The following is a 22,886-nucleotide window of genomic DNA, read 5'->3' as shown; positions in this document are numbered from 1 at the left end:
TAATTCTAATAGAAAAACTTGTTTTCTTCACTCGTAAGTTTACTTGCTGTCTGCTTAGAAGGAGACTTTAACGCAAATACAACCGAGATGGGAAATCCACATACTACAAATCTGCCATCTTACAGAGCAAGAACACTTGAGAAAATGTATTACAGAAAGTTGCAAGACTACAAAGTTAACATTGAAAATGGAAAAGTATATTTTAATTCAGCCTCAATTAATCTATAAAGAAAGAAAATCACTTATGACATAAGATGACCAGCTTACAAGGGGAAAACTGTAAGAATGAGAGACCTTAAAGCACAAAATTATGTAGAGCCTCCCAAAAAGTATCATTACAAAAGCAATAACCCAGGGCCACCTATGGTTGAGCACTCAACTCTGAGTCCAGAAGAGGGCCATGAAGATGATCCAGGCCCTGGAAGACCTCCTGTATGAAGACAGGCTGAGAAAGTTGGGACTGTTCAGCCTAGAGAAGAGAAGCTGCGTGGAGACCTCATAGCAGCCTTCCAGTATCTGAAGGGGGCCTCTAAGGAAGCCATAGTGGCACTCTTCATCAGGGGATGTAGCGAGAGGACAAGGGGTAATGGGTTTAGACTTAAAGAAGGGAAGTTTAGACTGGATATAAGGAAGAAGTTCTTTATTGTGAGAGTGGTGAGGAACAGGTTGCCCAAAGGAGTGGTAAATGCTCCTGCTCCATCTTGGCAGTGTTCAAGGCCAGGTTGGATAGAGCCTTGGGTAACATGGTCTAGTGTGAGGCACCCCTGCCCATGGCAGGGGGATTGGAACTATCTTAAGGTTCTTTCCAAACCTAATCATTCTATCTAATTCTAATAAAACTGTTGATGTTTTGCAAAATAAAATTGACACCTCTGAAAAGATTTCCAATTATTTTCAAGTGTTGAAGCTCAAACTATCTTGTATTTTTACATTAAACCAATTTGGTTTACATTAAACCAATTGGTTTAAACCAATTTGCTTAAATTATAACTTAATGGTTAAGTTAATGGTTCCACTACACTTTGAATTCTAACTCATCTTCCAAACAGTTTCTCAAGCTTTTTAAACTAAGAGATGCAGGCCAGGTATACTGCCCCTATTAAAATCAATGGCAATGGAATCCAATTATTATAGAATTAGTGGGAACTGGGTTTTCTCAAGCCTATGGGTCTGACAATCTTTTCCTTTGCATAACAATGCATGTTATAAACGTAAAAGGAAAGAGAAGTTCCCAAAATAATTTTTTTTACAAATGAGACATGACAACTTCTTAGCAACAAGTTTTCTAGTGAAACAGGAGTCAATTTGGTCCTGCTGCTGCATTATTCAGATGCTAAACATGATGCCAAATTCAATGCATCCAAACAAGATAGAAAAAGATGGAAATCTGCATTATTGAAGCAGACAATTCTGTGTTTGTAACATAGAACATACCAGGAAATTTTACAGTCAGATTCTATCTAGATTTACATTCTAAGAAAGTCAGATTTTTCAAATGTGATTTAGGAAAAAAATGTAAAATAGTGCATTAATATTTCAGTCATGTAGGTTTTTATGAAGCTGGTTTTGTGCCACCTGGAGTTTTGGCCTGGCTGTGGGAGACGGGTCCAGTACGGCGCTGGGGCAAAGACAAAATGAAGCTTTATTTCCAAGGTCATTATTAATAACCCTTCTGTTCAACCCACTCTCCATTTATCTTCAATGAAACCACATTAACAAGATGATTATATACCCATTTCAAGGAGTAAAAATATTCTATTGTCCCAGACGCTTTTAGAACTGCCTGCTCAGGACGCTGACATGCTCTGCAGGTCTCTCTCAAAAATCCAGGTATCAGCAGCAACAGCTTCACAAACATCTGGTTTTCCAAACTTTGTGCTGAAGCTTACACTTACATCTTTTACAGAACTGCATGCAGTTCGTTTTATTTCTATGAAACAGGAATTATTTCATTAAAATCTCCATTTAATGTAAATGTAATGAGACACCTATTTTCATCTTAAAAACCTAAGAAATTAGTTGAAATAGAACACTGTTAAGGAACCTTTTATAAATATAAATACTTGTACATTATTCACAATCTCCTTTGGGTTTTTTTTTTGTTCTAGAAGACTGCAGCTCTGGACAATTGTGTAAATGTAAATTTGTGTATCACTTTTAATATGTATTTAGACAGAACACATTGAAACTTTTTGATAGTTTAAGAAGTCAAAATTTCACATATTAGAAGCCAATTATGTGATCACTTCTGAACTACGAAATATTATTACAAAATCTGAAGTAATCAAGGGTACAGTGTGTTATTGGTGCTTAACATAATAAGGATGCCTTCACTAAATTAAAAGATTTATCTGTGATTTGAAAACTGAAAGACTGTTGGAAGCTAATTTACAATTATAAAAGCGATTATCTAATATTCTTAGGAGTCTCTCTGCCTCCATGCCTTGGTAATAGTATAGCCCCGTGTGCATGCGCTTTGCGCAACCCCTGTAACATGGGGTGTCTGATACACCCAAGCAAAGCACTTCCAGCTCAGGGCCAGCTGGAGGCAAGGGCAGAAAACCCTCTCCTTCTCTTCAGTTGACTTGTATTCAGTGATCTGCTCTCCGGCAAGCATCTCTGTGGAACCTTCCAAATCTTCCATCTCTCTGGAGCAGCTTCCAAAACTTCTGCCCTTTCTTTAACTTAATGTAGGTAAAGTTAGCCTCCTTTTTCTCCATCCACTGAGCATCCATCCTCACAAAGGAGCCTAAACAGCACTGTATCCCGTGTACTTCTGTGCATATATAGCCCTGCTTTTCCCCACCCGTTATCACAGCTCCTGTCTTACATACACCTATGATTTATGTTTATGATCTTTATGCAACTAGATTTCTAGCTTGCAGCAAACCTTTTGTCTGTAGATGCATTTTAGGAGCATGTTAGACTTCAAAGCACTCACCAATCTCATTGTCTACTGATGAGGTGTCTTGCCTCATCTAATACTTTCTTAAAGTCTTCACTTACTGCTTTACCATTACTGTAAAAGGTCAGGCCATAAAACAAAAGACCCCAAAACCTAGAAGATACACTGAACTCCTCCTGAAATGTTGGATCCAATTGCATTTTCTCAATTGCAAAAGAAGAAATTTATATCAAATTCCATATTTAAGATCAAGAAAAATATTTTGAGATGCTTCTCAAAGGGATACTATAAGAGACGTGACAAACTACATCCATAAAGGTGGCAAAAATAAAGTAGTAATCTTTCCTTGTTTCTTTTTCCCTTCTCCCTTGGAGCACACATGCCTAAATCTCCTATTTCCAGAGAAAACCCTAATTATCTGGTTCTGGTGTACAGCTCCACCTCTTGCATATTCTGGTACCTACTCAAATAAATGTTTATTTTGATCAAGTAGAAGAAGGTCCCATGTCTCCAGCCCAAGGCAACACCTTGGAGGTAAAAAGTGCAGGTTCAAATCCACCTAAACAAGAGCAATGTGAATTTTCAAGAGGATGCAGGTACACGCTAACTGATAAGATAGAAGCATTATGTCAGAATCATTTTGGATCACCAAATCTGTTTTTCAGTTACTGCAACATTCAACAAAGTTCCAGCAGCTCTGTCACTAAGCCAGTTGAACTCTGCATCTCTCAAAAAGGCTGCATACCATTCCTGTTTTAGTGTTGCAATATTTGTGGTAAAAAGGAATTTAAATCATTAACCATCTAAAATAAATGCCGAATAATTTTATCAAAGATAACAGCAGCTTGTTTTCAACACAGCCACAAATCTGACCTGCTGACATATACCAAAAAGCTATTTTGTGTTTTCTGCACTGAAAAGAAATCCGCTGTGTTCACACTGTGTCACACTACAAAAGTAAGTCAGCCATGGATTAACTTCCATATGTTCTTTTAATTGATTTAACAAATATAGATAAGATAAAGATACTTATGTGGCATTGTAAAGAGCACAGACTAAGACCTGGTCACCTTCTGTGCCTTTCCAATACAAACTTTTGTTGGCATTTCTTCTGAAAGGAACAGACTTTACAGCAGCTCTGGAGGAATTTAAAGAGGAGGATACACAAAGAAGGGGGGTTCAATTTAAAGTTTTTTATAAAATTAATACCACTATCATGCACCTTTCAAAATGCTTTTATAGTTGCTTTCTTCACAGTTTACAACACTACTAGTGGTATGCTCCCAAGCTTAATTGCTATGATTTTACAATTTCTATGTGGATTTAAAATCCATTTTAATCCCTCACAGAACATCTCTTTAAATCTAAAATCAGCTTTCTAGACACTCCTGAGAACTAGAAGCCTTTAAAAGAATATTTTTCTGTCCCTTTGAAGACATGATCACTCCCAGACTGACTAGGTTTCAGTTTTAATCTCGGAACGGATACAGGCATTTGCTTCTTTTTGGTCATACCACGTTACGTGCTGAGACAGTGACGATCTGTGGGAATTCAGTAACCCGTTCAGAATTCTACATTTTAAAAGAGAGAAAATGTCATATGTGGTCAGCTTCCTACCCTTTTATGGCTGAGTTTTATTATTCACCCCTGCCTCTTACTGCCTACACCTCCTGAGCAAATGTTCAAAATTCTATTCAAATTGCAGAAGCTAACTTCCTCTGCAAAGGATAATACAGATGCAAAGGAGGACAAGTGCTGTTTATTAGCAATTATCATGAAAGTCCTTCCTGTAATTAACCTCACTTCAGGGACACTGCTGTTTGCACTTCAGATATCTCATAAACAGGGGCTACATTTTCCTTATTGCTAGGGAAGATGAGTCATTGCTGAAGAATGCTTATCTCAAGTCAGTTTTAACTAGCTTTTGTCTGCATGAAATATTAGTCACTGGTACCTACAAGATTACACAAAAGTCTGGATTTGGGCTTCTTTTATAAATACGGTTTTCTTCTTCCTCTTCATATATTCAGGATACATCACTAACAGCATCAGGGCTAAGTAATATATAAAATTCTCTTTTCAGTTTATCGAGCGTTTGCCTGTATGATCACTGACTCATAACCAAGAAGAATTCCAGATTCTGCCCAACTAATGGGAGGTCTAAAACACTGAAAAGCCCAACATTTCCTCTGTAGGCCATAAAGAGACAATGGGGAGGGATTTGTTTTAACATTTTTCAAGGTTTCAGAGAGCTGAGCTACAAATCAGTGCAGTGATGTATGCATTTTGCCTGACAAATAAACCCCCACTTTACTCACAAAACACATTCCTAGATTTTTGTTTTGTTTTGTGCTTTCCTTTTCACTTATAATTGAACAGTCTGGACATTAGGAGATGGTAGTGAAAACATTGTGCACAGAACCTAAACGCGTATCTCAGTTACTTGAAACTACAAAAGCTAAAAAATCCAATCGCCCCTCATGATCTGCAAAAATACATGCAGGCAGAATTTCCATGTCCCATCACTGATTTTAATGGGAGACAATCTGCATGGAACTATCTGCAGCCACAAGACTAGGGCCTTCTGAAGGGTATTCAAGAACTTCACATGTTTTGAAGAGATGGAATGAGTAAAGAGTAAAGTTAAAGCTTTACTAGTAATAAAATATTAAACAGCATAGTTGTGATTCTTGCTGTCTGACTGCATCCTGAATTAAAATCTGGTTCAAGGGGTATAGCGTTTACCTTCTTTGCCAATTTAGTAATCAGGATATGAAGCAGAACCCCCAGGAAAATAAAAACACTGATTAAGACTAATTGGGACTTGAAATTCTTCCCATATTCACTATCTCGAGTAATTTCATTTCACACTTCCAAGTGCTAACTTACATCAAAGCCTGTAGAAATTTATATAAACTGTAAGCTCGGAGATGAAAATGTTGCTTTACATTTGGTGCAAGTTTATTGGGCATTTGTCATTTTACTGTTATTTTTCTCTTGTGGGAGATGCTAGGTAACAGCAAGACAGAAGAACAGAACTGGATATTACATGCAATCTACATTTGTACATCCACTTCACTGCAATGGTAAGTTTCAGAAAAAAAAACTTTTTTTCTTTTCCTTTAAGTATTTTTGAATGCTGTCGGTACAGATTACTTTTGACCAAAATGAGGCTGAATGCCATTCTCTTGACAAGATTTTTTTCAGCATATACAGTGAACCAACTGCAGACATAAATTGTGTACAAGCTTGGTTTTTTCTTTCCCAGTGGGAGTGGCAACTGAAATCTGGACCTTTGCCACACTGGATGTGCAATTCAGATCACAGTACTTACAGAGACGAGATGGTCAGCGCACCAGCACACTAATGCATCTGACTACTAGGCTATTGTTAGTATTTTATAAATGAAAGCAAAATCTTAGTTTCATGTCAGAAAATACCATTCCACATAATTTTATGTTTGAAGCATAATGTCCAGCCTTGCCACCTAAGTGACAGTTTTGTAAACTCACTCTTAAAGTTTTCAGCTGCTCTAACAATGGCATTGGAAAGAAGACAAACATTTCCTACATTATTTTCCTTTTTTTTTCTTTTTTTTTTTCTTTTTCTGTAGCCTATGAGTATACAACTCCGTGGCTTTCAGTTGTGCATAAGAATTACCTGATAGTTTGCTACAGTCAGCTTCAGGTTAAGACAAAAGAGAAATTAACAATGCAGTAACATGAACCCCAGCCTGAATAAATCATTGTTGCGCTTATATGATGTCTCCGAAACATCAAACATGACTTTTTTTAATCAGTTCTCTTCTCTCAGCAGTTACACACTGACATATTAAACAATTTGAACAATAACAACAAATATATCACAATTGGAATATAGCACATTATTTCCCAGTATCAGACCAAAAATTAACAAACCCACTATATTCAATTTTATTTACAGTTTAAAAAGAATTTCATATTTGTAAATCTTTTAGCATAAAAATTATTTTTCATGAAGAAAAGGGGAGAAAGTCACAAGACAAGGTATTCTCGTTTGGAGAAACTGCTGTGATGGCCTCTAGAATTTCAGAGAGACAAGAATAATTTTTAAAAGATAAGTTACTAGTTTTGGAAATAATTTCTCTTTTTGCATGTGCATCAGGAACAGGAATAACTTTTTCAGCTTTAAGTACTGACAGGGATATCAAATAAGCTCTGTTGGCTTTCCCTTCTGCCTAGCTTGTAAAGTACACTTAATTATAACAAAAGGGTACTTTGCTCTGTCAACAAGTTGTGAAGTCACTTGCTCAACCTTTTTCCTCTCATTCCCTCTGCTATTCCTTTTTTTCTGGTCCTGATTAATTTTTTGCATTTCCTGATTTTTATCTTGGGAAAACAAAAGGCAGCTGCACTAAGTTACATGAACCAGCAAAGTGGCTCTGCTAGTTAGTGATTTGCAGGTTCTAAACAGTGAGTTGTGTGAAATGAAAAGGGGAGTGTCGTGTTGCAAAAACTCTTTTCTCTCCCTTGTCTACAGCTGTATTTCTAATCAGCAGAAGATACATCTTGCTTGGAGTCAACCCCCTTTCTCTCTGCACATTCTTAACCTTCTATCTTACGCATGGATCACTGGTTAGCTTAGAAATGCACAGACACAAAAGGGAGAGCTGACATGTGAGGTTTGATGGCAATAATGGCTGTTTATAAGCCTCATCCATCACATTTAGCGGACACCTCCATTTTTGTCTCCCTGAAAAGGTATAAATAATAAAATGGTATAGCTTCAGCTCAGAGGTGCCTTGGTAAATATTTTAACTATTTACAAGACCACATCAATAACAAAAGAAGCATCTGTACGAGCCATACAGAGGCCTCTGAATCATTAGAATAGTACCCAGATGGTTTTTACAATTCATCAACAATAAAATGTCATCATGACAGAGCTTTTGTGACATCATTGATATTTTTATATGGCACTGTTCACTACTCCAAACTCATTCTTTTCCCCAAGAACGTCTTAGTGAATATTCCTTTTTTCCCAAGAGGAAAAGAAAAAAAACCAAACCAGAAAACAAAACCCAAAGAAAGCCAAAAGAAAAACTTATACTAAGGATCTGCACATAAGGTAGGTCCAGCTGCAGTCATTCTCTCCAAATACTCAAGGATCCAGATCACTAACACATCTCTGAGACACATATTAGTTGGAGTACATCAAGGGTAGCTCTGTGTCAAACCCCTTGACACACCCAGGCTACTTGGGCAGTAGCTGTTGATAGTTTTTGTTTGATTTTAACTTTGTTTCTATCACTATCACATCCAGCAGGTCATACACAGTGACAAAACAGGAAGAAAATTCAGTTGTCACAAAATGAATCTGATGGGTTTCCTATTTAAGACCTGACAAATCAGGTCAAGGGATAAAGAGAAGTTTATTCTCTTTCCTCATAAAGCAAAATACTTGGAAGTGACAACACACAGCTATATAGACAGCATTAGAGATCTGGGCTTTACGTAACTAGAGGCTCTGGGTACCTGGTTTTTAGGTGCCAGTTCAAAACAAAGAGGAATAAGCCATGAAATTTTAGAAAAGTGCTGGATCCCCACTTGTTAAAAACACAATGTTTCACACTGAGTTGTTAGTCTAATTGAGTAATCTTATATGAAACCAGTAATAATTTTTAATAAGATCAGACTCCAGTTTTTGGCTGCTTTTATTCTTATTCATGCATATTATAAGCCAGGCTGGGCTTTAAATAGTCTTGTCTAAAGAATTTACTCAATTCCATAATATTCCTTCAACCATTGAAGTTTCAGTTACTAAATTAAAAAAAAACAAACTTTCTAAAATGTTATTTCAGATAGCTTGAATAGTTATTTTATAATGTCTATACATGAGTACTAAATATTTTCTCTCTAACTGATCAAAATCTTGATAAAAAAAATAAATTCCACCAGTGTAAAATGTACAAAAGTGCAAACATATGTAAGAAAATGAGCATTGGTTCTAAGGAATATAATTACATCCATTCTTTATATCCCTACACACACACACACTCTCTGAGAAAGATGGGAAAATGGGATACAGACGAAAGCTAAGGAATAACAACAATAAAACTACGTATTTTTCAAAATAGCAATACTGTAATATAAAGCTTGAACCCTTTTCCCTCCCAAAGATAAGCAAAACTTATAGAAGTAAAGCAATTCGGAAGCATTCCTTAATATCAATGCTGCCGCAATTCCAAAATTTGGTCAATAAAATTAACAGCCATCCTTTGAATGGAATATCACACCTCTAAATGAGTTCAAGCTGGTGGTGTTATTGTCCAGTGGAATGGGAGATTTACATTTCACAGCTCCTTACCAAAGTAATGAATGAATCTGATCTCATAAACAAACAATCCCAGTTTCATGCTATTTCAATGGCTCTCCAACAGTGTGTGCCTCCACAAAGAAAAATTTATCATGTTTGTGCTCAGCTCCAATTCTAAATGGGACCATAATGAAAGGACACCATAAAACCCATTTTCACAGCTGAGTTTGCAATTTAATGAACAGATGCAAACAACAGTCTTTGGAGATCAACAGTTGAAAAAGAAATTAAATAGAAGACTCCCTACATTACAATGGGAACAATTGGAATGGCCTCCAGCAATATGTAGTAGAGTCACAAGGCTTGTGTCCTTGGACTGTTCACAGGCATCAACCTTTGAAGTATGTTATCATGACATCAATGCAAATCAGTCAGATGATTTCAAGGAAAAAGCTAGTTTCTTTCTTTACATGACCCTAAATATTAAATAATCACTCTGCAAACACCAAATATTTTCAAACATATTATACTTGCACTGAGTTGTCATTATATATTTCCTAAGCCGTGGCATTCCTTACTCTCCTTTACTTTCCAAAAAATGTCATCACATTCTTTTTTCAATGCAAATATTAGAATTCAATTTAAAAACTTCAGATCTTAAAAATAACAGTTTGACACTGTTGTTTCATACAGAGTTTTCCAAAGTGCACACTGGTAGTTCTTGGGGGTTTCAGTGAAGTCAGTGAGAAATTTCCCCTCAACATAATTTAGAATAGTTAATCTGAGTTCTTAAGAGTCAACCTTTTAAACAGTATACTAAACCAAAGGGTGATTTTGCATATTACATGGTTGCAATTGTATTTTAATTTGAGTCTTAGATGACATGCATTAGGTTATTGTCAGTAGCCAGAGATTTCACAAGAACACAGTAATTCACCAATTACAACTACTTTTCTCAGCAAATTTGTGTCTTGGTATTACTCAGAGTACAACACTACTACATTAGATCAATAGCAAGAGTGGAAGAGAGAGGGCAGAATCTAGATTTGCAATGAAATTTTAACACGCTTTTTCTGGATCGCAATTAGACTACATGATTGTTGATCTTTGAATATGCTTATAGATCATTAATTCTGTGAAGTGGTAACTGGTAAGAATCAGTTATGTGCTCAGGAATATTACCTCTTGAGGTGACCAAAGGTAATAGACTAACACAATTGAATTTCTATAGTAAAACAACTAAACCCCGCACTATCAAAGCTATCAGAAATCTATGCCATGACCTGAAGAGCTTAAATTGCAATATTGGGGTCAGGTAAAAAAAAACAAACAACAAAACGATTTGGTCTTCACTCTTCTATGGCTGGCACAGCCCTTCCCATTGCTACTAACCCAAAATGAGATGAATTTTTTAGATTTTAATATTGCTTAGGCAAAGTTCTTAAATCTTAGAAGTCTTCTCATTTTGTAGGATCTGGCTTAATAGTTATTTCAGTATCTAGTATGCTAGTACAAAAAAAGTTATTAACAAAATTAACACCCCTCTCACACTCCCCCTACTCTCTCACTCCCATAAAATAAGCTCCCCAGTAAAAGCAAATTTTAATGAAAAAAGACTGTACTTCAAAACTCTGACCTGGCCAGTTGCCCAAGCAAGGACTCTGCCTAACAACAGACTAAATATAGTATCAAGAAAGAAGAAACTATCCGGGGTTAAAATACATTGTTTGTCCTTGCAGATTCTTTGGATTAATTAAGAATTCATTTGGCCTTTTCATCTGTCATGAGAATCCTCTGATTACATGTATGATTATATTTTGATGGAAGTAGTATAATAACTAAACTGAGCAATGATAAAAGCTTCGAGGGAAGTATCTTCACCAGTATCTTCACCTGGAAAACATCAGAGGGTTTGAGGGGACTCCTGCTCTCTAGGATAGAACATACTGAGAATCCCAGCATAATTTGTCACAATAAGCTTTACAGAACGACTAGAAAGGCAGAAAACACAGTGATATGTGAAACATTTTCAAACTGCCTACGTCACAAGCTTTATCTGTGCATTTTTGATCTGGATAAATGAGTTGAACTTTGAAAGTGAAATGGTGAAATACCTTTCCCATAGTAGACTCCCCCACTCATTAGATGGTACTGCTTTGATTTCAAACCAGTTGTTAATAAAATTAATTTTTAGTCTTAAGATTCTACATGTGCATTTTCAGGTCCACTTTTAATTTCTATTCTTAAAGGGACCTTAGAACCACAGCTTTCTTAGAGTATAGTAAAATTCTGCATGTTATGTGAACATACACATTCAGTGTTTGTGAAGTATGTGCTACTTCATGAGTGTATGAATTAAAGTTTATGTAAAGGTGTCACAGAAAATGAGCTAATTGGTGCTCCTCTGAAGTGCTAGTTAGAGTAATTTTTATCAAGATACTCTAATGTATAAAGTGCAATTTTAAAAAGTGATTTAAGAATGTGTACTTTAATGCCTCAGTAATCAAGAATCAGCTCAGAAAATAATGATCACTTTTATGGTAGCACACTTCATAGAGCTCTAATCCCATCAGATGGTATTTTAAACACTGAAAGTAATGTCAATTTCTCCCCAAAGTTATTTCACATTGCTTTTTAATTAAAATATGACTTAAAATAATGGGCCCTGAACAGAAAGCTTTAATGCTGGTAAGCATCCCTTCTGTGAAGTCAGGTGGTCAGCTGAGCACACCACACACTGCATTTTTAACAGTCTTCTCAGTATACAGAGAAAAAGTCAGGTAGCAAATTGCTTCTCAGGTGATTGTGCAGGCTCTGCTCCAAAGTCCACTTACATAAATAGGAGCATTTCCATTTATTTTAACAGGCTTTGGCTCACGTTCCAAGAAATGCGTTGTTTCACTTACATTCCAAGTTAGCACAATTCCACTTAATTACTAAACATTGGAGAACTAACTGGACATTTCTATGTAATAAAGTTTCCAGTTCTTGGCAAGAAAATATTGATACTTTTTTTTTTTTTTCCCAAGTGGAATTAGTGCTCATAGCAGATGTGATATCAACAGTTTGAAAGTCTGTATTTTGATGCTGGAATGTTGCACTCAGGCTTGCTGGAGTTGATGGTTGATTTTCTCCTCAATAACAGCATGAGGAAGGATACTGAACCATACCTGAGTTCTTGAGAGTTTTCATTTGTTTTCATTGTGCAAGTCTATTATTGTCAAAATATGAGGTTTTATCAGACAAATTCAACCTACTGTTTGATGCATGTTGTATGTCAAATCCACAAATTACATGACTCTGATACAAGCTGAGTCTCTACTGAGATATATACGGACATTTACAGATCTTAGAGCTACCGCTTCAGTCACAAGCAGAGCAATTAATATCTATATCAGGAATACTACAAAGGGAAACCATGGCCAAATGTTTGAGGTTTCGTATGTTTTTTTTTAGCTATGATTTTTTTTAAGTGTTCACTTTAACAATCATACATCTTAGTATTTCCAACAGTTGTTTGTAAAACATTTCACACATGAAGAATAAACATGATTTTGATGCAAAATTACTCTTATTCTAAATCTAATTTGACCTTCACAAGCTTTTGCAGATTCTTCATATACTAAAACTGAAGTGGAAAGCAAGATTTAATAAAGATGTCATCAACTACCCCATCACTTCCTTAGTTTTGAGGTCACTTTATGCAGGACTAATATGTAGCAGAAAAAAGAACCTAATCTGAATGTGGAATACTAGCTGATAATGAAGACTGGAAGACTGACATCCTGCCCCCTTCCCTTCCTCCTTCCTGTGTGTTCAATCTATTTTGATGACAAATTGAAGACACCTTTTTACTTCTGAATTTTCTTCACGTTATGGAGTTTCCTTCTGTCTCAGGTTTGTTATATCAACTTTCTATGAAGGGTTTGCCAGAAAACAAACAGGAAAAAAAAAACAGTATCACATTCAAAGAACTTGCCCTAAATATTTAGCAGTTTCTAGCTGTTAGCTGAAGCCTTTTTCGTGCAAGAGATTGTTGTTGGAGACAGACTTACACTGTAAAATGGACAAACTTGTTATTCTGAGACAGCAGCAATTCCCCAAATATTTCCTAACCCAAGATGAACAGATGACCTATTTATAGCTTTTCATACATGCACAAAACCTAATTCTCATCTCAGTGGGTATGAAAAGTCTAACGCTTTTAGTGACAGAGAATTTGATCATTCATGAGTTGCAGACACAGTGTTAATTGTAGAAACGGTTGGGCTGATTCAAAGGAAGTTCACAGTATCAATATCAGTATAAAACTGAGGTCATAATTTGACTCCTTCACTGTAATAAGGATGGTAAACCCTTTACCAAAAAACCTTATTAAAGTAAACCTTAGAATTGAGAAATATTCATAGCAATAAAATGTAATAATGCAACTGCCTTAAGGATTGTATGCTTTATGCTCAACAATAACCCCACTTTTCATCATTTGCATTGGTCATTAAAACATAAAGCTAAAAGCAAAAGGCAAAAATCAAATTCCTTAGGATTCATTTTCTTTCTCTACTGCTGGATTCATCAAGTAATCATTAAGCATATTTCATCCTGCAGTTCATGCCTCAGTTTCCCTACTTGTAATCTGAAATAATAAATTCTTTCCTAGAAATAGTTCTAAGCCTCTCTGACATCTACATAAATTTAATTCCTGAAGTTGTTATCTACAACAAATAATTCCCTTTTTTAGTTTGCTTATTGCCAACATCAGTCAAATTACACAGCACATAATTCACGTATGTTTCGGAAGTTTAATTTACTGATTTAAGTCAAAAACATCTTTTAAATTAAATGCTGCTATCTATTTTATTGTTCAGCTTGTACTTTGCTTATTGCTGTGTGCCTGCCAAATTCATGTAATCAACACAACAATCTAACTGCAATCAAAGACTGTGGGAGTATTTATAAATCCAATCTGCTGCAGCAAATATGAAAGAATAGAGACATTACAGTATTCAGTAATAACAACACAAAGGAAATCAGAGTATCTGCTGTTTTCAAAAGTCTTTTTTTTTTCCTTCCATAATTTCAATTTGCACTTTTCTTATGGGCAAACAACTATGATATCAATAAAAGCTTAATGCCTATAAAAATTTCAGCTAAATTAGCAATGAAAAAAATTAGAAAGTCCATATTTCCAATACATCATGCCAACAAAGGTAATCCTTACACAAAAGAAAGCCATGTTCTTTCGGCCTATGGCAAGACAAAACAATCTGTGGTGGCTTATTTCCTGTCCAGATATACTGCACTCCTCATCTCTTTATTCTGCACTTGACAGTAGACCACATGCTTCCTAGAAGCATCAGTTTTATTGCAGAGATGCAGATCAACTCTTGGGCAAAAGCTGGGGCAGCAGCCTGTTTCTTGCCTAGTTTTAGGGAGTGCTCTGGCAGTATGGCAGCCAGGGTCGGAATGCCAAGTGTTAGACTGTGAAAACTGCTTTCTTTTTATCATGGCCAGCTACACAAACAGGCAGCGATTAGCTGTGGACACAGCTACTAATCTCCCTTCAGCCTGGGAGTCCTCAAAGCAAAGTTATGTTTGATCCCAGGGAACATAGAAATGAGAGGGAATATGCTTCCACTAGAAATGACTGCAGGGAATTGATGCACAGGATAGATGAACTGTCGCAGAAGGCTGAAAATAGACCTTTAATATCTAATCCCTATCTATGGTTTTTACTGTTTGAATGAGTTTTCTCGCACCACATGTTAGTGGAAGAGGATGACAGAATGAAATGTTAGCCTATGGTCCTTTTTTACCTCCTCTTTCAACATATGAATTTATGCTTTCTTTCTCATACACTCTGTAATTCCTGCTTGACAAGTGAGCTGTTAATTTCTGAACAAATGTTAATGACCATCCCCACTATCTTCTCAGTCCTGCCTAAGCATTCATGCATTTAGTTTTTACAATGACGGGATAAAATACATATATAGTATTGTTACACCTCTTTTAAATATAGGAAAACGCAGCAGAGAAAGTTAAGTTCAGAAGTTTTCAGTAATTCCAAGTGCCCACTTTGGGAGCCCTAAGGCTTTACTCCTCCAAGTGGCTTTGCAGTGTACCATGTGCAACAATAATGACATTCAGCATTCAATCACACTGTCAAACCCTATGGGAAGATACTTACGCTACATAATGATCATAAATTGATTTGATTAGCATCATAGTAGAATTCTGTGTCACTGCTGGCTATAACTATAGCATAAGTAATAGTTATGCCAAAAAAGAACCCCACCTCATGTATTTTAATTTAATTGTCTTCAAACTGCCTGTATGACCAGGTATTTAGATTTACGTCAGTCCCCAAACTCACATTTAATTTTCCTCATCTGGCAAGCCACAAGGTTCACATGAGAGAGAAAGTGAATGTATAAAAGCTCTGGGAACAATCAATGAGTTTGGTTTTGAATATGGTCTGGAACATGATCTGACAGGAATATTCTCCAGGGCAACATAAAACAGGTTTCTTCGTATACTCTATTCATCTACTTTCTTGCCTTCTTAACCAGTCTACTCTAGCCTGCTGCACTTTATTCCCACTTTGGTGTTGATCCACTTACGGTCTGTTGCTTATCTCAGTCTCATCTGCATTAATCAGAAGTGACTCCCATGTCCACATGTGAATGAGATCAGAAACCATCTCAAGACGCAATAAAAGTGAGATATCAGATCTAAGATAGCTATAAATATATTCTCATTGTAATTAATGAAGCTCATTAACAGAGCTGCATTCAAGAATGTTTTACATTTTTAACTTGTTGCAGTTTTAATATGTTGGGCCAACTTCAGGCAGTGTAAATTAAACAGACTTCAAGGGATAATAATGGGTGATTCTGGTTCATAGCACAAAGTGATGACGACTTACCTGATTTCTGCCTTATCAGTAACATTTCCCAAATATAAAATTTTGGTGCTTTTCTAACAAGTGATTGGACTCTCACTGCAACATTGAGAGAAATCTGACCTCTTTTAGCACCATTTAATTTACATGTTGTGGGACAGCCTGATAATTTATGTGGAAGACCTCATGTTTCAGCACTGTTGAGTTGCTTTTAAGTGGACCTGTCAGAGCACAGAGATTTGTCAAAGCAACAGAAGTTTTAAGAAAAAAAAATAAAAATTGTTGATTTGTGTGTTTTTGTCCAGTTGAATGTTTTAGATTGAAAAACACTTTGGGGTTTCACAGGTTCATGGAAAGAATTAACCTAACCAAACTTATCACTTAAAGTATAGTCATGCTGAAGCAGGCAGAGCTGTCCTGATTTACACTACCAACAGACCTGACCCTAAACATTATTTGTGCTAACCAGTATTTGGGTGAACTGCAATTTTTCAGGCAATTTTCTGTCATTTTCAGGTTTGTGTCAGTAAGATTTGCAGTATTTGAACTTTGCAAGGAATTGATGGAAAACTGTGGCTTGTTAATGTAAAAGGAGAAACTGCTATTCTTTGAAACAAAAAAAAAAAGTTAAAGAGCTTTAGAAGAGGGAAGAACTTTAATTCAGAAAACAAACTTTCTAAAAAAACAAGAAGAGTCTTCATTGAAGACAAAAATCTGATAAATATTCAGTAAATAAGTTCAAGTTCATAACAGCTGAAGAACAGCTCAATTTCAACCATATCATTGTCAGGAAAAACAAATACAAACTTACCCCAATGCAAAACAACATTAGAGAAATCAGGAAGAGGACAGATAGACAGTTACGGACATAAAACTCTTTGTACCAAAACCAACTAACCCTAACCTAAGGCAAGCATTTTCTTCTAGCCCTTCATTTAAAAGTTTTACAATTTATAGCCTGTGTTTCTCAGGGGAGGTCTAGCTCTGCTCTGATTTCACATTTCGCAGCAGCACATACGTAATCCTGCCGCAGCACAGAGCGCATGATCTAGCTGACACCAGGAAATCCACTTTTTGCAAATTGGAAATACGCTGTAACTGAGCTGCAACCAGAATTCACTTCTACTGAAACAGGCCATACAAATATGTTTTCAAAAATGACAGACTGGAGTGATAGTCAGCACAAGTTGTCAGTCCCATCCTACATCTGATAACCTTGTGGGGTTTTTTTCCTCCTCCAAGACAAAACCACAAAAAACCCTAAACTCCCAAACCACAACCACCAAAACACCCCTAAAAAAACCCAAACCAGTACACTATGGTTTGAAAGACAACTCAATTTTTCAAACTGGAATTTAAAAGTTAAGGTTAGGTTTTTGATAGGCATGTATAATTGCCATTAATGTCAAGATTGGAAAATGCAATATGACAACCATTTCATTGATATACTGCCTTCAAGTACCCAGAGAAATGCATGCTTAAATGTCCCCATATGATAGGAACAAGTCACCAACTTCATAAAGAAACCCTCCCAGTTTACATAAACTTGCATCTTTAATGATCTTTTGAATTTTTTGAGATCTTAAATCCAAAGTAAAATAACACATGTACCTAATCTGACTTCAAGGCAGAACTGCTCCAATAAAAGAATTCAGAAGAGGATATAGTGTGCTATGTATCTAGATGCGGACAGAGAGGAATCAAATCTGTTTGATAGTAACCATTAAATAAAAAAACCTAATTCACGCCATGGAATTCATTAAGTCAGTTTAATAATTTCACAGAAATACTGAATTCTACAGTACTTACGAAAAAAAAAACAAACAACATAATAAAAATTTATTCCTTTTTTAAAAACTATACAAAAGGTTCATGTCCATGTTTAGTATCATGCATTTCTATAGCTTCATAACATAAACATATATTGCTGTAGATGATATACATCTGCAAAAGGACTCTTGCTTTACATTTGTATTCTTAAATGTACTGCAGCTTTCTTTTGAAAATTTGTATGAGAAGTAATCTTACAACTTACACAACTTTTAAAATATGTCTATCTGATCCATTCTCATCTTATGGAGTCTTGTCTTTGCTGAGTTTCATCTTGGGAGACAGCTTTTCTAAACTTCCCACTAGCTTTCTAATAATGACATAGTTATTTTTTCACAGGGTTTAGGTAGGAAAAAGTTCTCCTTGGTGGATTCAGAAGCATATATATACACATACATGACAAAGGATCACCAATAATATCAGAAAAGAAACCTAGCATTTTAGAGCAGCTTGAGCCATGCAACTTTATTGGTTTATATTGTAACCCAAAACTACATTGTAAGCAGGTGGAAGTACAGTTTTCAAAGCTATATATTCCTCTTTTAAACCAAACCACAGAAACACCTGTGCTAAACAACTTTCAATTTCTCATTGTGAAAATACCTTCTAAAATTATCTTATTTCTTGGAAGGAAATACTGGTCCCAGGGTGGACTGGAGTAAAATGAACAGGAACACTGGTTCAAAGTCTCTTCAAGAATTTATTTTCTTGTATTATGCCTACAAAGCACAGCTGGGCTTCTTAGACATTGATACATGTTTACTTCTGAGTGTACACTACACATCTTAAAAATGACTAAAATCTCAGAAAAGAAACTTCTTTTTCTAGTGATCATCTAATCATTTGTAGAGTTTGAAACCCAGCTTATTTACAGCAATAAAATGAAAAGTTAGTTTATAAGCTGTTCCACGGCATAAATGACCAGCCCACCAGGAAGCCACATCTGTAAAATACAGAGATGAAACCACCAAAAATGCAGTTTAAAGAAGCATCAAAAGCATGCATTCAGTGCTCTTCTCAAAACAGGTTTTTTATTTTAGTGGCTCATTTAAGCTTCTGTTTTCTCATTAGGTAAAATTAGACTCTGTATCATTTGAGATCTTAAGCCCTAATAAGGAAAATTATTCATTGTATGAATATTTGTAGTCACCAGTCAAAAGAGTGCGTCTGCTTACAGAATAGATGACTTTCTACCTGAAGAAAGGCTACCCAAAATGCTTAAGTATATGCTGTTCCCCAAAATTATTTTTCTGCAACTAATCTATAATACAGCTGCATACCAAGACCTAAAACAAATATTTCTATATGACTAATAAACTCAGACCACTGCTATGCTCTGAGATTACATTATTCCCTTTACAAAGGGTTCTAGTATACCAGAGATGGCATAGAGACAATGAACGGAAAGTTGGCTTTGTACCATCTCAAAATAAAGAAATTACGGGAACATTCATTCCGGCCTTATTTAGCTAAAGCAACCTTATTCTGTCTGTGACCTCATTATGAATATGGCTGAGCTTCTAGTCTGCCATATGTTATCCTTACTGCTTTTGCAGAAAGTTACTTTTCATTTTATATAACAAGTGAGATGAATTGAATTTGAATACTCATTTCCTGACCTGTCCCTTCCCTTCCCCTGCTACTTCCAGCTAAAATCCATAGTCTGATTTTCACTGCTTTCCTTAGTACTCATTCCCTAGCCTGGCATCCACAGACCTGTCACCTATTTGTTTAGGCAGGTGGTAGCACATACTGTACTAGACCACAAGCTATAAATGTACAAGTTGACCAATAAATGTACAACAAATGACCAATACAGACTTGGAAATAGTAAGATGCTCAGTCTACCCACCTTTCCCCATGTGGGGCTGCTAATTCACCAACCTGCTAATTTCACTAAACCAGCATCTTTGTAATCTTTAATCCTGACAAGTTTAACAGCAAGACAGAGATAGACTTCACTAAGGATATTTATCACCAGTGAAATCATGCAAACCTTGTTCTTCAGAATAAATCTAAGAATTTTTATAAACAATCTTTCTCTATACAACATAACACCTCTATGACAAAAAAAACTACAAATATGCTACTCTGGACAAAAAAAAAAATTCAGCGCAAGTAAACATAAAAAAATTATCCCTAACAACAACATGGGGAACAAATGGTGTTATTTTTTCCTGCTACAGTAGTAGTATTAGTAGTAAACATCTCTGTCTCTAAAGTGCAAAGAAATCTTATCCAAATTAAAGATCCCAATACTAAGAATGTATAAAAGCAACAAACTTGAAATTTTCAGGATTTAAAATTTGTAACAAGGAATGAACAGGCATTTCACAGAATGTCAATTCTTAGAACTGCTTCAAAGAGAGAAAAGAGGGTGAAAGAAAGAGCAGCAAATGTTAATCCAAAAGACTTCAATGTGACGAGAACAAATGCCTGTCCTAGAGCCAGAGTTCATAATTATGCCTTCTGTTTTAAGCTAACACTTTCTAAGCAACTTGAGCAGAAAGATGTCCATTCTTCTCCCACATTCTCCAATAGGAGAAAGAGCACTTTGAAATCCCTTATTACATTTCAGTTTTAAGAATCAGTGGTATTTCTGTAGACCTAAATGAAAAACAAACAACACCTCCCCCCCAAAAAAAACATCCTTAAGTTGTGTTACATGGGTCATCATGATTCACAAATGTTCCTGTTAGCAGTTCCCTGAGAAGCCTGCCAGGTTAATAATTAGATCACAGTTGTTTTCAGTGGCATTTGAGAACGGTAAACATGAATCTGGCAAGCTTCTTAAGATCTCAAAGACCTCATCTGTTAAAGGGTGCTTGGGTGACAACCTTTACCTGAAATCTCAGGTATGAGATGCACAATGCAAATTGTTCCCTTCTGGGTAGCAGTGATCTATGCAAACAGATACTGCTGATCAGAAAACAATCTCTAGGCACTCGTCTTTATTTGATCTTGTGCCTTAAAGAACATTTCAACATTTATTTTAATAAATGTATTTTTGTAAATAATTTAGCACTTCTTAGTTACCTGTTTCCGAACATACGCAATTTAAATTACTGGAACTGCTTATCTTGTAGAGAATCCATAACAGTAATAAATTTTTGTACAAAGGGTAGACAGTATTAAGATTACGTTTAACATATATGAGGGTACTGTTTGTCATGTAGAACCTATTGAGAAAAGCATCTCCCTTTTTATGGCAGTAACACCATCATACATTTTTTAATACAAAATAGTAACCATAAGTCTTTTGCTTTTGGTGGTTAAATAACTCTATTAGAATAATCCCTCCCCAGTTCATGGGAGATCACGTATGATCACTTTATGTGCATATATATATGTACTCTAGGTACTAATAACTCCTCTATGCACTTTTGCAGACAACAGAAACTAGGAAGGTCTCTACTTGTTCATCTAACCTGTCATCCTGCTTAAATAAGTATCAGTTATGCTTTAAGCCACTGTCTTTAAAAACCTACAGCAATGAGGTAACAAGATTGTTTGAAAGCATTTTCATGCTAATATTCAAGACTCAATAAGCCTACTTTGTAAGTTGTTTCTAAATGAATGAGTTAAAATCTTGGCTTGATTTCAGAGATCAATGTCTGGAAGTGTTCCAATTTAATGGCCTCGAGTCTGTTCAGTGAGGTATCTGAGGAAATATTTTGGAAAACAAAACAAGCAACATCTATTGGACACAAACTCTAAAAAATGAGCTTCCAAGAAAAAAAAAAAAATACCCAAGACACTATGGGAATAGTCTGTAAAAGAGCCAATAGCTATGGCATGTTGCACCATGTTTAACACGAGTTGAATCAGGGGAAAAAAAAAACAGGTACCCCATGTCCCTGCGCACTACTACTGAAATGGGGTGAGGGAACAATTGTCAATTTTACAATAATTGGTAGCTATACATGACAATTTTTCTAAGTAGGCATAGTTCCTCAACTTAAATGATCTATGACACACTCAAATTTTTCAAATGTTCACTAGTCCAGACAGAAGGAGAGAATAACTTTACAATCTCATGTTCGGGTTGCGCATTTGGGAGACATGGGTCCACTTCTTACCAGTTTAAATGACTATGGGTTTTGGGTGGGGTGTTTTCAGTTTTGTTTGTTGGGGCTTTTCTAATACAAAGTATTTGCAGCAGCAGCAATGTTTGTGAAATTCAGCCTACTCCATGCAGAAGTGAGTTCCAGCCTGTAAAGCTCTGACAGTGGGATCAGAACACTGGAACCGGGACAATGGACAGGTGACCATGTGTTGCTCGAAGAGGTCTAAGACATTTGCTAATTGCTTCTCAGTTGCAGCAGTTCACACTATAGCACTTTAGAAGAAAGACAATAACTTTGTTTTGCCTTAAAGTGCAGTACTTGAAAATACTGCTGTTCTGAATTTAATTAATGAGGGGGGCAGACATCTAGACGGTGACCACTTTGCCTTCAGCAAGCTTAACTATTCTACCTGAAGATCAAACCTCTGCATTCATTACACATTGTGTAGGAAAATCAGTCATCTCCCACAGGGCTGAGGGCTCAGTGAGGAAAAGTAACATTAGACTCCATCTATTTCTTATTTGTGAATAACTGGAAGAAACAAATCTGATACATAATTGTTGCAGAATGGCTCTAAGAGCAAGGCCATGGATCCTTAGAGGCCTTGTGCGAGCAAAGCAAGGTGCAGGCCTCACAGGTAACCAGAAACCGGATGTGGGAGGAGAATGTGGAGGAAGCTGTGTAGAACTAACCAATACTGTTGTGACTAGGAGGTGTGGCTAAACACCACGCAGATATAAGCGAACTGCGCCACAAATAAAGTAGAAGTTTGCTTATCACCCATATTGGGTTGGCGTGTCTTGCTTCTCCTCGCCACTAACAAATGGTGCCCGAACAGGGACCTGGATTACAGGGCCCCGGTTAGCGGGGACCCGGAATACAGGGCCCTGAG

This window comes from Pezoporus flaviventris, unplaced genomic scaffold (assembly GCF_033815535.1).
Source record: "Pezoporus flaviventris isolate CSIRO_AGI_PZ_B2104156 unplaced genomic scaffold, CSIRO_AGI_Pfla_v1 ptg000326l, whole genome shotgun sequence".
Classification (NCBI taxonomy): Eukaryota; Metazoa; Chordata; class Aves; order Psittaciformes; family Psittacidae; genus Pezoporus; species Pezoporus flaviventris.
This window is presented reverse-complemented; position numbering follows the sequence as displayed.